Below are 15,223 nucleotides of genomic sequence, written 5' to 3'. Positions count from 1 at the left end.
AAATCTAAGCATTTGTTACCAGTATCCGAACCGGTGTTACAGAATCTTGCCTGTGACAAAGATGATAGTTCTCAGAGTGACTTGTTCAATGTTCCTGTTTCAGAGGACATTTTGTCAGCAATCCTCATTCCTGAGAAAATTCTGGAGTCTCCTCAAGCAGAACATTCCCAATGACTGTCCCTGTTGCTAAACCCAGTCCTAACTATTATGTCACGAGATTAGATAGCATCTCGAAACCTAGTTCCAGATACAAGGCAACCTGGACATGACTGTTTTTCTTTATTAGTGTCTGTATAAATTGCATGCCTGTTGAAATGTCATTGTTTATATGAGACAGCTCAGTAAAGAGGGAGGATGTAGATCAGTGTGTGTTATATACCTTTAAAAAACATTCCTATATTGAGCCAGAAGATGTAGCAATCCTCCTGGCTGATAAATTCAGCTTCAACTTTACTACTCTCTCCCCCTCAACCTTCCCTCAGGAAATATAATCAAATCAACTCCCCCTACTATCACTAGGGAACAGGTCCTTAATGCTCTCTCTAAGACCAACTGCATCAATGGGCCCAGACAATATTCCAGGATGCCTTCTAAATAGCATGAAACATGACCTATCAGGGCCTGTGGAATTACTATTTAACGTAGTCCACACAGGAGTCCACTTTCCGAAAGAACCAACAGTCCAGTAAGCCTAAACTCTAATTTTATTTAATACAAAAGAGCGTTTTCGCTACTGAAAAACGCAGCTTCCTCAGAGGTTGAAAATCAATTAAAAATGTAAATGAGTAATGATTACAAGTTTTAAACTCTTAGTAACAGGAAGTGACAAAACAATCTCAAGAACAGTCAACAAAGCATATACACACAACGCATGATCAGCACTCGTAAAAAGTGCATTTTAAAACATATGTATGTATGTGTTTTTGTATAAAAAAACATTCTAAAAGCAACAAATCTGGTATGACAATCATTCAATACTTTCGAAAACATTCCTAAAAAGTTATTTGATTACAAAATTCAAAATAAACCTCTAGTATCTGTATAAAAACAATTGGTATATAGTATATGATCTATATCCTTAATATTTAAATTTTATCTATTTAAAACTAATTCAATGAACCCCAAAGGGCTGTATTAAGATAGTAATGATAGGTAAACACTACAGTGAATAGTGGGTTAGTCTATCGCAAGTAACTACGCAATTTGAAAACTGCAGCTATGTTACAGTTCTCATTTAAACCGGGAGTTCTGAACGCATCCAAAGCAAGTTGCCATTCGAGCTCCCGGTTTTCTAAAATAAGAGATGTTGGGCCACCTCTAACGTCTGTCGGGACGTGGTCAATACCCATGAATGAAAATGTGTGCCCAGGATTTTTGTCTATGTGTTTTGCTAAAGCATTGTCATCTTTGTTCTTTTTAATTGCATACACATGTTGGTATATTCTTTCACGGACCTTACGGTCCGTTTTTCCAACATAAAAAGCTGGGCAACAGTCACAGAGGGCTATATATACGACAGAATGAGTTTGGCAATTTATTTTGTGATAGATCTGATATTTCTTTTTCCTAATGTTAAAAGAATTACCCGGTTTTATATATTTACAAAAGTTACAAGATTCACACTTAAGTGTACCCTTTTGTCTGTTGAAAGAATAACTTTTAGTGTTCCTTTGCAAAATTTCTTTTAAGTTACTAGCCCTTTTGTACACTATACTAGGGCAAGGACCTAGTTTCTCCAAGAGTACTGGTGAGTTGGAAATAAATTGCCAATTTTTACATATGATTGACCAAATTGCCTTAGAGTTGGTATTAAATGTTGTAACAAAACTTAAAGTGAACTTATGTTCAATATTTTTAGTTGAAGAAGTTACAACTTTTTCAACTAAATCAAATTGGTCAATCTCTGTTAGAGTGGTGTCTAATACCCTACAAGTGTCGGTTTGGACACACGAAAAAAGATTTTTCTGGTTACGAAGTGGCTTGTAAAACCCTTCCATCCTTTTTTGGTTGACTTCTTTTATGAGCTCATCTATTAAGTTAGCAGGGTAACCCCGATTCAGGAATAAGTCCCTCAGAAAAGTACATTCTTTACTAAAATCTGAAGGAGTGCTGCACATCCTACCCGCTCTGACCAGTTGGCCTTTAACTATTGACCGCTTTTGTCTAAAGGGATGAAGACTCGAAAAGTGTAAGTAAGAGTTGACATATGTAGGTTTCCTGAAAATAGTTGATGTTAGCACCTTGTTCTCAAAATCTTTAACTAATTTAACATCTAAATAATCAATTTCTTTCATGGAAAATTTGTATGTAAATTTTAAAAATTGTGTAGTTTCATTAATGACCTGTACAAAGTTTTTTGCACAAGTGGCATCCTCATGAAAAAGGATGAAGATGTCGTCTAAAAACCTGGTGTAAAATGTGACGTTCTTCATCAAGTCAGGGTTGTTAAACAAAAAATATGTTTCCCAATATGCCACAAAGAGATTCGCAACACTTGCTCCACAAGGGGAGCCCATTGCCACCCCTTGTTTTTGCAAGTAGAACTCTTTGTCAAACACAAAAAAATTGGACGTCAACACTATGTCCAATAATTCGGTGACTAAGTCAATTTCAGATCTTGGGGCTCCTAACTCGTTTAATAATAGACCAATCCATTCCACAGCTTCTAGGTGTGGAATGGATGTGTACAGGTCAATGACATCAATTGGCAAAAAATTGTTAGAAATGTCAAATGGAATGTCATTAATATTGTTAAGAAAGGTCCAGGAATCTTTACAGATACCTGTAAGCATTTTAATGTATTTTATTAAAATGTTGTCAATCAGTCTTGAACAAGGATAGGTTATAGAAGAACGTGCATCAATCAAGGCCCTCATGGGGGGATTTTGTACATTTTTATGAATCTTAGGGATCCCAAACATGACTGGAACTTTTGGGGGAAAGATGTCAATAAAATTAAAGAGATCTAAATCAATTTTACCCTCCAAAAATAAATCCCTATAATACGCCCTAGTTCGCCTTTGAGAGATGTTAACTTCATTTAAGGATACCAACTCATATGCAGGACTATTAAGTGTAGAAAGCATTTTCTCTTTGTATTGAAAGTCATCGAACACAACTAAACCGCCTCCTTTGTCAGGTTTAATAAGCCTGACAGGTAGTTCAGAAAGGTAGCGTAATCCCATTAGTTGTTCTTTTGTAATGTTAAAATTAGAAAAGTTCACTTTTCTTTGAGAAACAGAATAGAGATGTCTCAAGTCTATTTCACACATAGTTTCAAACAGATGCAAACTGTTATGTACCGGAGGATTGAAAACACTAGGTATTTTCAAACCCCTAGAAACATCGGTACATTCATTACTAAAAAACAGTTTCAAATTTAACCTACGTGTATAGCATTTTAAATCAATGATGACCTTAGCTAGGTTACCTGTAAAACTAGGAACAAAAGTGTAACCAAGTGCTAAAAGTTCAACCAATTCACTATCAATGTCAACACTAGAAAAATTATACACTTTAAAGTCCCCTTTATTATTGGTGATGATCCTGGGAATCCCCTCTTCACAAGAGGGATCAGGCTCTACATTAGAAACTAATGACCCCTGTTCCTGTTGTTGGTAAAAGGTGTCTTGCGACTTCGTGGTCCTAAAAAAAACCCACCTTTATTGTTGTTGTTATAGCCAGTCTTGTTGTTATTATTGCCTTTGATTCTATTACTACGCCTGACACCTTGGTTAGGTTCTTCAGTGTATTCATCAATAGCCTCAACATTTGCAGGATCTGTTTCATCAATAAGCAAGGGTGGGCTGTCTTCTCTACTGGAAGGCGCTACATTGGTTGCTTGAACAACAAGGTTAGGGTAGGCTTTTCCTTGGTTATAAGCTAGCCTGTCCCTCACAAGTTTTTTATTTTTATTGTTCTTAAGTTTTGTCAGTAAGGCATCTATGCTGACAAAAATGCGATCATAATCATATTTAAATTGCAAAAAAGCAGTGTCGATTTTGATAGCGTTATCAAGAATATTTATTTCATCGATCAAGGTATTGATATGCAGTGAATAATGCTTCACAATAGTGTGAAGTAATTGCGCACCCTGCTCTTGAAAAAGAGCTCTTAAATCAGTGTAAAATGAGTCATCTGTTAATAAACCAGAGGGAGAAAAGTTGTTTCTAAGTCCTTTTAGGACCAAATTCTCAGCCAAACATTGCTGGAAATATAAAGATTCCAGCTGTAATCTCTTCAGCTTTAGTACCTTTTTATCGAAAACTTTTAATTTTTCTGTTAAATTAGCACTAAACAATGGCAGGTGGTCCGCGTTAGGACCCCTGTTGTTTTGGTCACTTGTACTTGCAAATGTGAGAGAACCAACATTCCCCATCCATTCGGAAAGAGAAAAAGCCGAATAATTAACTTGGTTACCTGTAGAAATGTTAATCGGAGGACCCGCCGGTCCAGTAGACCCATAAGCGTCATTGTTGGAATTAGTGCCTCCAATTCGAGTGCGTTGTGCGGCTTGCAAAAAGGAACTCTCACCAGTACCCAAAACGTTTGCATTATTAGATTGCTGTCCATTCAGAGAAGACGGAATTAACGGTTGGCCTGCTGGAATAAAAGAGCCACCACTTGTTTGACCAGATCGTGTTGCCAGGTTAAGGGACGGTATACTAGTGTTAGTATTTGGTATACCTTGCTGTAAACCGTCCATCCGTGCATTTAATAAGTCAATCTTTTTTGTTAAATTAGCTAGGATAGTAGCAACATCCCCGTTTTCACTGCTACTATTCAAAGGGGTTGTCGCAAAGATGTTGGGAGTATTCGGAGAAGTTGGGCTGCCCGTAGCCATACCAAACACAAACTAGTGAAACGAAGAACAGTAAACCAAAAGTAGTCCACACAGGAGTCCACTTTCCGAAAGAACCAACAGTCCAGTAAGCCTAAACGCTAATTTTATTTAATACAAAAGAGCGTTTTCGCTACTGAAAAACGCAGCTTCCTCAGAGGTTGAAAATCAATTAAAAATGTAAATGAGTAATGATTACAAGTTTTAAACTCTTAGTAACAGGAAGTGACAAAACAATCTCAAGAACAGTCAACAAAGCATATACACACAACGCATGATCAGCACTCGTAAAAAGTGCATTTTAAAACATATGTATGTATGTGTTTTTGTATAAAAAACATTCTAAAAGCAACAAATCTGGTATGACAATCATTCAATACTTTCGAAAACATTTCTAAAAAGTTATTTGATTACAAAGGTCAAAATAAACCTCTAGTATCTGTATAAAAACAATTGGTATATAGTATATGATCTATATCCTTAATATTTAAATTTTATCTATTTAATAAAATTAGCGTTTAGGCTTATTGGACTGTTGGTTCTTTCAGAAAGTGGACTCCTGTGTGGACTACTTTTGGTTTACTGTTCTTTGTTTCACTAGTTTGTGTTTGGTATGGCTACGGGCAGCCCAACTTCTCCGAATACTCCCAACATCTTTGCGACAACCCCTTTGAATAGTAGCAGTGAAAACGGGGATGTTGCTACTATCCTAGCTAATTTAACAAAAAAGATTGACTTATTAAATGCACGGATGGACGGTTTACAGCAAGGTATACCAAATACTAACACTAGTATACCGTCCCTTAACCTGGCAACACGATCTGGTCAAACAAGTGGTGGCTCTTTTATTCCAGCGGGCCAACCGTTAATTCCGTCTTCTCTGAATGGACAGCAATCTAATAATGCAAACGTTTTGGGTACTGGTGAGAGTTCCTTTTTGCAAGCCGCACAACGCACTCGAATTGGAGGCACTAATTCCAACAATGACGCTTATGGGTCTACTGGACCGGCGGGTCCTCCGATTAACGTTTCTACAGGTAACCAAGTTAATTATTCGGCTTTTTCTCTTTCCGAATGGATGGGGAATGTTGGTTCTCTCACATTTGCAAGTACAAGTGACCAAAACAACGGGGGTCCTAACGCGGACCACCCGCCATTGTTTAGTGCTAATTTAACAGAAAAATTAAAAGTTTTCGATAAAAAGGTACTAAAGCTGAAGAAATTACAGCTGGAATCTTTATATTTCCAGCAATGTTTGGCTGAGAATTTGGTCCTAAAAGGACTTAGAAACAACTTTTCTCCCTCTGGTTTATTAACAGATGACTCATTTTACACTGATTTAAGAGCTCTTTTTCAAGAGCAGGGTGCGCAATTACTTCACACTATTGTGAAGCATTATTCACTGCATATCAATACCTTGATCGATGAAATAAATATTCTTGATAACGCTATCAAAATCGACACTGCTTTTTTGCAATTTAAATATGATTATGATCGCATTTTTGTCAGCATAGATGCCTTACTGACAAAACTTAAGAACAATAAAAATAAAAAACTTGTGAGGGACAGGCTAGCTTATAACCAAGGAAAAGCCTACCCTAACCTTGTTGTTCAAGCAACCAACGTAGCGCCTTCCAGTAGAGAAGACAGCCCACCCTTGCTTATTGATGAAACGGATCCTGCAAATGTTGAGGCTATTGATGAATACACTGAAGAACCTAACCAAGGTGTCAGGCGTGGTAATAGAATCAAAGGCAATAATAACAACAAGACTGGCTATAATAACAACAATAAAGGTGTTTTTTTAGGACCACGAAGTCGCAAGACACCTTTTACCAACAACAGGAACAGGCGTCATTAGTTTCTAACGTAGAGCCTGATCCCTCTTGTGAAGAGGGGATTCCCAGGATCATCACCAATAATAAAGGGGACTTTAAAGTGTATAATGTTTCTAGTGTTGACATTGATAGTGAATTGGTTGAACTTTTAGCACTTGGTTACACTTTTGTTCCTAGTTTTACAGGTAACCTAGCTAAGGTCATCATTGATTTAAAATGCTATACACGTAGGTTAAATTTGAAACTGTTTTTTAGTAATGAAGGTACCGATGTTTCTAGGGGTTTGAAAATACCTAGTGTTTTCAATCCTCTGGTACATAACAGTTTGCATCTGTTTGAAACTATGTGTGAAATAGACTTGAGACATCTCTAGTCTGTTTCTCAAAGAAAAGTGAACTTTTCTAATTTTAACATTACAAAAGAACAACTAATTGGATTACGCTACCTTTCTGAACTACCTGTCAGGCTTATTAAACCTGACAAAGGAGGCGGTTTAGTTGTGTTCGATGACTTTCAATACAAAGAGAAAATGCTTTCTACACTTAATAGTCCTGCATATGAGTTGGTATCCTTAAATGAAGTTAACATCTCTCAAAGGCGAACTAGGCGTATTATAGGGATTTATTTTTGGAGGGTAAAATTGATTTAGATCTCTTTAATTTTATTGACATCTTTCCCCCAAAAGTTCCAGTCATGTTTGGGATCCCTAAGATTCATAAAAATGTACAAAATCCCCCCATGAGGGCCTTGATTGATGCACGTTCTTCTATAACCTATCCTTGTTCAAGACTGATTGACAACATTTTAATAAAATACATTAAAATGCTTACAGGTATCTGTAAAGATTCCTGGACCTTTCTTAACAATATTAATGACATTCCATTTGACATTTCTAACAATTTTTTGACAATTGATGTCATTGACCTGTACACATCCATTCCACACCTAGAAGCTGTGGAATGGATTGGTCTATTATTAAACGAGTTAGGAGCCCCAAGATCTGAAATTGACTTAGTCACCGAATTATTGGACATAGTGTTGACGTCCAATTTTTTTGTGTTTGACAAAGAGTTCTACTTGCAAAAACAAGGGGTGGCAATGGGCTCCCCTTGTGGAGCAAGTGTTGCAAATCTCTTTGTGGCATATTGGGAAAAGTATTTTTTGTTTAACAACCCTGACTTGATGAAGAACGTCACATTTTACACCAGGTTTTTAGACGACATCTTCATCCTTTTTCATGAGGATGCCACTTGTGCAAAAAACTTTGTACAGGTCATTAATGAAACTACACAATTTTTAAAATTTACATACAAATTTTCCATGAAAGAAATTGATTATTTAGATGTTAAATTAGTTAAAGATTTTGAGAACAAGGTGCTAACATCAACTATTTTCAGGAAACCTACATATGTCAACTCTTACTTACACTTTTCGAGTCTTCATCCCTTTAGACAAAAGCGGTCAATAGTTAAAGGCCAACTGGTCAGAGCGGGTAGGATGTGCAGCACTCCTTCAGATTTTAGTAAAGAATGTACTTTTCTGAGGGACTTATTCCTGAATCGGGGTTACCCTGCTAACTTAATAGATGAGCTCATAAAAGAAGTCAACCAAAAAAGGATGGAAGGGTTTTACAAGCCACTTCGTAACCAGAAAAATCTTTTTTCGTGTGTCCAAACCGACACTTGTAGGGTATTAGACACCACTCTAACAGAGATTGACCAATTTGATTTAGTTGAAAAAGTTGTAACTTCTTCAACTAAAAATATTGAACATAAGTTCACTTTAAGTTTTGTTACAACATTTAATACCAACTCTAAGGCAATTTGGTCAATCATATGTAAAAATTGTAAATTTATTTCCAACTCACCAGTACTCTTGGAGAAACTAGGTCCTTGCCCTAGTATAGTGTACAAAAGGGCTAGTAACTTAAAAGAAATTTTGCAAAGGAACACAAAGTTATTCTTTCAACAGACAAAAGGGTACACTTAAGTGTGAATCTTGTAACTTTTGTAAATATATAAAACCGGGTAATTCTTTTAACATTAGGAAAAAGAAATATCAGATCTATCACAAAATAAATTGCCAAACTCATTCTGTCGTATGTATAGCCCTCTGTGACTGTTGCCCAGCTTTTTATGTTGGAAAAACGGACCGTAAGGTCCGTGAAAGAATATACCAACATGTGTATGCAATTAAAAAGAACAAAGATGACAATGCTTTAGCAAAACACATAGACATAAATCCTGGGCACACATTTTCATTCATGGGTATTGACCACGTCCCGACAGACGTTAGAGGTGGCCCAACATCTCTTATTTTAGAAAACCGGGAGCTCGAATGGCAACTTGCTTTGGATGCGTTCAGAACTCCCGGTTTAAATGAGAACTGTAACATAGCTGCAGTTCTCAAATTGCGTAGTTACTTGCGATAGACTAACCCACTATTCACTGTAGTGTTTACCTATCATTACTAGCTATCTTAATACAGCCCTTTGGGGTTCATTGAATTAGTTTTAAATAGATAAAATTTAAATATTAAGGATATAGATCATATACTATATACCAATTGTTTTTATACAGATACTAGAGGTTTATTTTGAACTTTGTAATCAAATAACTTTTTAGGAATGTTTTCGAAAGTATTGAATGATTGTCATACCAGATTTGTTGCTTTTAGAATGTTTTTTATACAAAAACACATACATACATATGTTTTAAAATGCACTTTTTACGAGTGCTGATCATGCGTTGTGTGTATATGCTTTGTTGACTGTTCTTGAGATTGTTTTGTCACTTCCTGTTACTAAGAGTTTAAAACTTGTAATCATTACTCATTTACATTTTTAATTGATTTTCAACCTCTGAGGAAGCTGCGTTTTTCAGTAGCGAAAACGCTCTTTTGTATTAAATAAAATTAGCGTTTAGGCTTACTGGACTGTTGGTTCTTTCGGAAAGTGGACTCCTGTGTGGACTACTTTTGGTTTACTGTTCTTCGTTTCACGAATTACTATTTAACTGTAGCCTGCAAGCAGGCTTCATGCCTCATGAATGGAGAAAGGCAACACTCATCCCTCTGCATAAAGGTGAGCCATATACAGACCCTGGAAACTACAGACCCATAAGTCTCACTAGTCTTATATGTAAATCCATGGAAAGAAGTATCATGGAGATGATCACTAGAGATATAGTAAACCTCCTGACATTGGATTCAACCCACTTTGGTATCGTCAAAGGCAAATCATGCCTACTCAAACTGGTAGACTTCTTTGAGAAGGTCACCAAAGCAGTGGATGAGGGCAGAATCGGTCACTGCAACCTTGGGCATTGTTGAAAAACTCAAGAGGTCAGGTACAAACCTGTACGTCACCTGGTGGATTGCCAACTGTCTCACAGACAGGACCCAGGAAGTTAGAATTGGGGTGCCCACCTCTACAAAGAGGCCAGTGACAAGTGGAGTCCCTCAGGGATCAGTCCTTGGACCGCTCCTTTTTGACATTTACTTCTCAGAAGTCAAAACCAACTGCAGATGATTGCAAATTAGGAGCTGTCATTGAATCTCACACTGACACAAATGTTCTCCAGGAGGGGCTGACACAGACAAACAACTGGTGTCAGAACCATCGACTAAAACTAAATGCCAAGAAATGCATAATAGTATCCCCTGGAAAGTCATCCATCCCTGGTAACTATCATATTGACAACACACTCCTTAGAGGTGACCCAGTAGTCAGGGACATGGGGACACGCACAGTAATCTAGCCTTTGATCATCACGTGTCTACAGTGGTGAGGAAATCATTCTATGTTGCTCAACTTATAAACAAAGGTATGGCATCCAAGTGCAAGGAAGTCATTGTTCCACTGTATTCGGCATTCATCAGACCTATCATTGAGTATAGTGCCTCCTTTGGTATGTACCTAACCAGGCATATCCAACAACGGGAATGTCCACAGAGGTTCCTCATTAAAGAATACAGGGTGTTAGTAATATGTCCTATGCAGACCACCTCAAGGCCCTATCCCTGTATTCTGTCTCCTACAGGCTTTTGAGGGGAGATCTGTGCCTGGCACACAGGGCATTGTCAGACCCCACTCTGATGAACACTTATCATGGGTATCAGAACTTGTCAGTGATTTGGGATGCATGGCTAGGTTTAAAAAGGCCCTTGTGGTCGTTAGCCTAATAAATACCTATGAACCTATAAATCCAGTCAGTGGGCACATGCATATAAGTACTGAGCATGTGCAACCAAGAGTGCCATTTTGAGTGAGCAGCCAGAGTAGTCCATCAGTTAGATAGTTCAAGTTTAATGTTCCTGCCATCCATCCTGATGCATTTGTATACAATAAACTACTTAAACGAACACTCAAGCCTCAACATCTACTTATAGTACAGAAGAAGAGTGACAACCATGATGGGAATGGACCCCTTTCCTAAGTCAAAGTATGATTAAAGTTCATGAAATTAGTATTGCTTCAGTCTTTGATGTCAGCCAGAATTGTTGTTTGCAGCATCCGCAATGTGGCCAGTAATGATTCCTCCTGCAATTCGTACAGAGTTACATAAATCAGTAACATATCTAAATAATTATTGTTTTATAAGAGCCGTTGCTCCTATACTATTGAACCTGTCTGGGTATCTTTCTTCCACATTGCTCTCATTTCTGACTGCAAATCCTGATATTTTATGACTTTGTGTCTCTCTGTACACAAGACAATGTTGTAGTCTGGGTGCAGTGATTTCACCGATCAGTGCCACTTTTGTCTTCTTTTCATGGACTACTATATCTGGTTTTCTTGCCTCTGTCTTTTAAACTGTTGGAAATGGGTGATCCCATGTGATGTAGACTTCATTTTCTTTTATGCTTTGTGTCTCATACTTCAAATAGTACAACCTCTGCGAGTGACGCAGCTGCAGGGTCCCAAAGAGCAAAGTATTCAAACAAAAGGAAATAGGACCAGCATACAAGGCACCTTAAAAATAAATTTATTGATTGAGGTTCTTGAAAAACAGACCGGTTTTGGCAAATATTTAACAAAGCCTTCTTCAGTGTTTGAAAAACAACAAAAAAGAACCTGTATTTAAATACTCAAGTGAGTCATGTGCTTAATTACATATGCTCATTCAGACCTGGCTTAAAGAGCCCACCAAGTTTAATAATCCATTTTTTCTCCATTGAATTTAATAAATTATGCCAACCTGATTTGTTATGCCTGGACCTTCTAATTTTATCAATAATGGTAAAACTAAAAGTAGCATTTGGATGTACTAAAGAATGTTTATATAAAGCACTGGTGCCTCTCTTGCGTCTGATATCACTAAAGTGTTCAGAGATTCGAAGCTTCAAGGGTCTGGAAGTTTGGCCAATATAGAATGCAGGACATGTGCATTTGGCCAAATAAATGACCCAATCTGAGGAACAGTTAGAAAAAAATGTTATATTGAATACTTGAGGGGTGTTTTGACTGCTGAAACTGGTGTTTTTGAGTATGATGTTACAATAGATACAGTGTCCACAAGGGAAGCAACCAATTAATGGATCCCCTGATAATGTGGTCTGGATACTTTTGGTACCTTTCTTCTCAGGATATTTAAAGTGATTAAAAAAGGCAGATAGATTTTTGCCTTTCCGAAAGGAAAACGAACATCTGTCTCCAAGAATGTCCTGAAGTCTAGGTTCACATGTTAATATGTTCCAATTATGTTGAACAATTTGCATCAATATGTTGGTATTCCTATCATTTGTGGTGATAAATGTAGGTGTTACTGAAGGTGATTTGTGTCTGGTTTTGTAATGAAGCAATTCAGTGCGTTCCATCGGGTCAACTGTGTGTTTGGTATGTAATAGTTGACCCATTTTATACCCACGGTAGCCAGGTTTCAACACCGGTCTGTTTTTCCAAGAACCTCAATCAATAAATTTATTTTTAAGGTGCCTTGTATGCTGGTCCTATTTCCTTTTGTTTGTGTCTCATACTTCCAATGTTTTTCAGCTACGTCAGTATTATAATGTTTACATAGTCCCCAGTGCAACAATCTTGCCACATTATTTTTTTTAATAAACATCTTTATTAAATTATCACATATGACATAGGCAATCTTACATTTATATAAATGAAAAACAAAACAAATGACACCACTTTAGTTGCAAACATACATCACAAACACCATTGAAACAACTGTAGTTGCAAACATTATACATCACTCATAATCTATCCAGGCATTGTCAGTTAAGCATTATATGCCTCATTTAAATTCTGCCTCTTAAACCTCGTTCCTTCTATGCATATATAGTTTCCACAATTCCCATTTTTCCTATGTAGTTTGCTCCTTCCCTTTTCTAAAGATCCTAATTCCAGTTGTTTTATGTCTGTTACTATATTTACTACTTCTACTAAAGTTGGTCTAGACTTTGATTGCCATTTCCTAGCAATTACTTTTTTGGCAGCCACCATAGACTCAGCAAGCCTTTACTATGTCTAGGCAATTCTGATTCTATATCATAGATAAAAAAAAAAACATCTCCCCAGTCAATCCAATCCGCTCACCCAGCATCTCCGACAGAGCTGTCTGCGGGGAATCCCTAAAGTCAGCCAACTCATTACACTCCCAAAAATATGTTCCCAGCAGCCTTTTTCTTGCCCGTCACATCTCAAACATTTGCTATCCATCTGAGGAAAAATTTTTTGGAGTCTACTTGGGGTATAAAAATACCTGTGTAAACACTTCCAGGCAAAGATCCTAACTTAGTTGCATTTTGGGAGATATACATATATCCCTCCATTGTCTCTTTGTGAATTGCTTATCTATTCACTCTTCCCAAGCCTTTCTAATCTCCTGTGATTGATTCTTATAATTATCATGCAATATTTTATATGCCTTACTAATTATTTCTTTTTTAAGAGCAGCTTCTGTTCTAGATCCTGTTAAAAACTCTAATAGCGCTGGTCTTTCATTTAGGACCCCCCTACTTCTTTCTCTTTGCCTATACTCTGATATCAATCCTTGATAGGGAAGGCAATCTCTAACCTGCAATCCATATAAATTATTGGCCTCTTCCCATTCTATTACATTTCCCTTTCTAGTTATTTGCTCCCAATACCTTGGTTCCTTTGCCAGTTTTCTCCAGTAAATTCCAGCCCCCTCTTGCCTATTATCTGTTTCTCTAACCACAGTCATCCCTGACTCTTTACTCCATTCTCATGCTGGTTTAGTTATTAGAATTCTCCCTTCTGTTTTAGTAATATAATGCTCTGTATGATTTTTGTTGTTCTCCTTAAGAGTCTGCATCCAAAAATCCAATCTGTCCTTATTTCTTGAGCGTCCTCCGTGTGTCATCATCATTCCTTTCCACTTTTAGTTATAGATCTGATGTTGTCAATCTTCATTCATTCATGACAGTTGGGGATGGAACCAACTTGCCTGTTATAACAAGCTCACACCAGCCAGAAACATTTGAGCTAAGGCTACCCATAGTGCCTGTTTTCCCTTCCCATTCAGATCTCGTTTGCCGCATAGAGTTTCAAGACACGTCAGACTGTGCTCTCAAGCTATGTGCTTTATTTTCTAAATATTTTCTAAATATTTCTTGATATTTTTGCTCCCCTCTTTAATATTTCATAGCCACTTTATTCCTTATCATTGTATTAGAGTGTGAGTGCTAGCTTTCACCTAATTTTTACCTTTTGGTATTTCTGCGTTACCATAGTTGGTATTGGCCCCACCTTCCCTCTTACCTCAGGTAATCCTTAATTATCATTGTTGGTATTCTTTCTCTTCCTCTTTCTTCTCCTTTACCCTTCTGGGTATTCCTCTCACTACCATTGTTAGTGTGCCAAAAAAAAAAGAACCTTTTTTTATTCTGTTATTTAACTGTTGTTGTGTGTGGTGTGTGGTTTTCCATAGTAATGGCTGACAAAAAGGGCACAACTGGTTTCAAACAGTGTGACAAATGTGGCAGGAAGATGCCCACCTCCGATGGGCATCTTTCCTGCATTCATTGTTTGAGGGTTGCCCACCTAGAAATCCAGCCTCCATGTGACCTCTGTAAGGGTTTTAGTGCCTAGACCCTTGCAGAGCATTGTAATAAATTGATCCTAAAAGAGCTGTTAAAAACTCCGTTTTTCACAGGCTTTGTCTGAGGCAGAGGTATCAAAACCTCCTAGGAATGAAACAAAAAGAGTAGCCATTTGGTTCCAGCCTCTCCACATTTGCAGGAACCAAAATCATCCAAGGGCCAGGTTTCAACAGAACCGAGGTCAAAATAATTAAAATCGGCACTGACAAATGTCTCAGTACCGAAGCCTACCACCCCTTCCATGGTGCTGTCTACATTCACGGAACCAGCTAAACTTACTAAAGTACCTACCCCTTCCACGGTACCTCAGACCTTCTCATCAGCAATAATAGTTTCTCCCATTAAACTGGTCACTTCCCCACCTACACAACCTTCTGGTCATTTGACCACGCTGCCAAAGGTCAAAACCCTAGCCAGGACTAGATATGGTCAGCAACTCAGTCCATTTATTGATTGTCCAGAATCTCCC

At 37.5% G+C, this 15,223-nt stretch overlaps 1 protein-coding gene across 1 annotated transcript in view; it reads left to right on the top strand.

Annotated features, from left to right (window-relative positions):
* The window catches only part of WDR19 (WD repeat domain 19), a 3,663,919-nt gene that overhangs the window by 3,537,458 nt on the left and 111,238 nt on the right, over nucleotides 1-15,223 (top strand). The window lies entirely within an intron of this gene.

The sequence above is a fragment of the Protopterus annectens genome, chromosome 2.part1 (assembly GCF_019279795.1).
Source record: "Protopterus annectens isolate FY-2018-M chromosome 2.part1, PAN1.0, whole genome shotgun sequence".
In the NCBI taxonomy this organism is placed as follows: domain Eukaryota; kingdom Metazoa; phylum Chordata; order Ceratodontiformes; family Protopteridae; genus Protopterus; species Protopterus annectens.
This window is presented reverse-complemented; position numbering and strand designations above follow the sequence as displayed.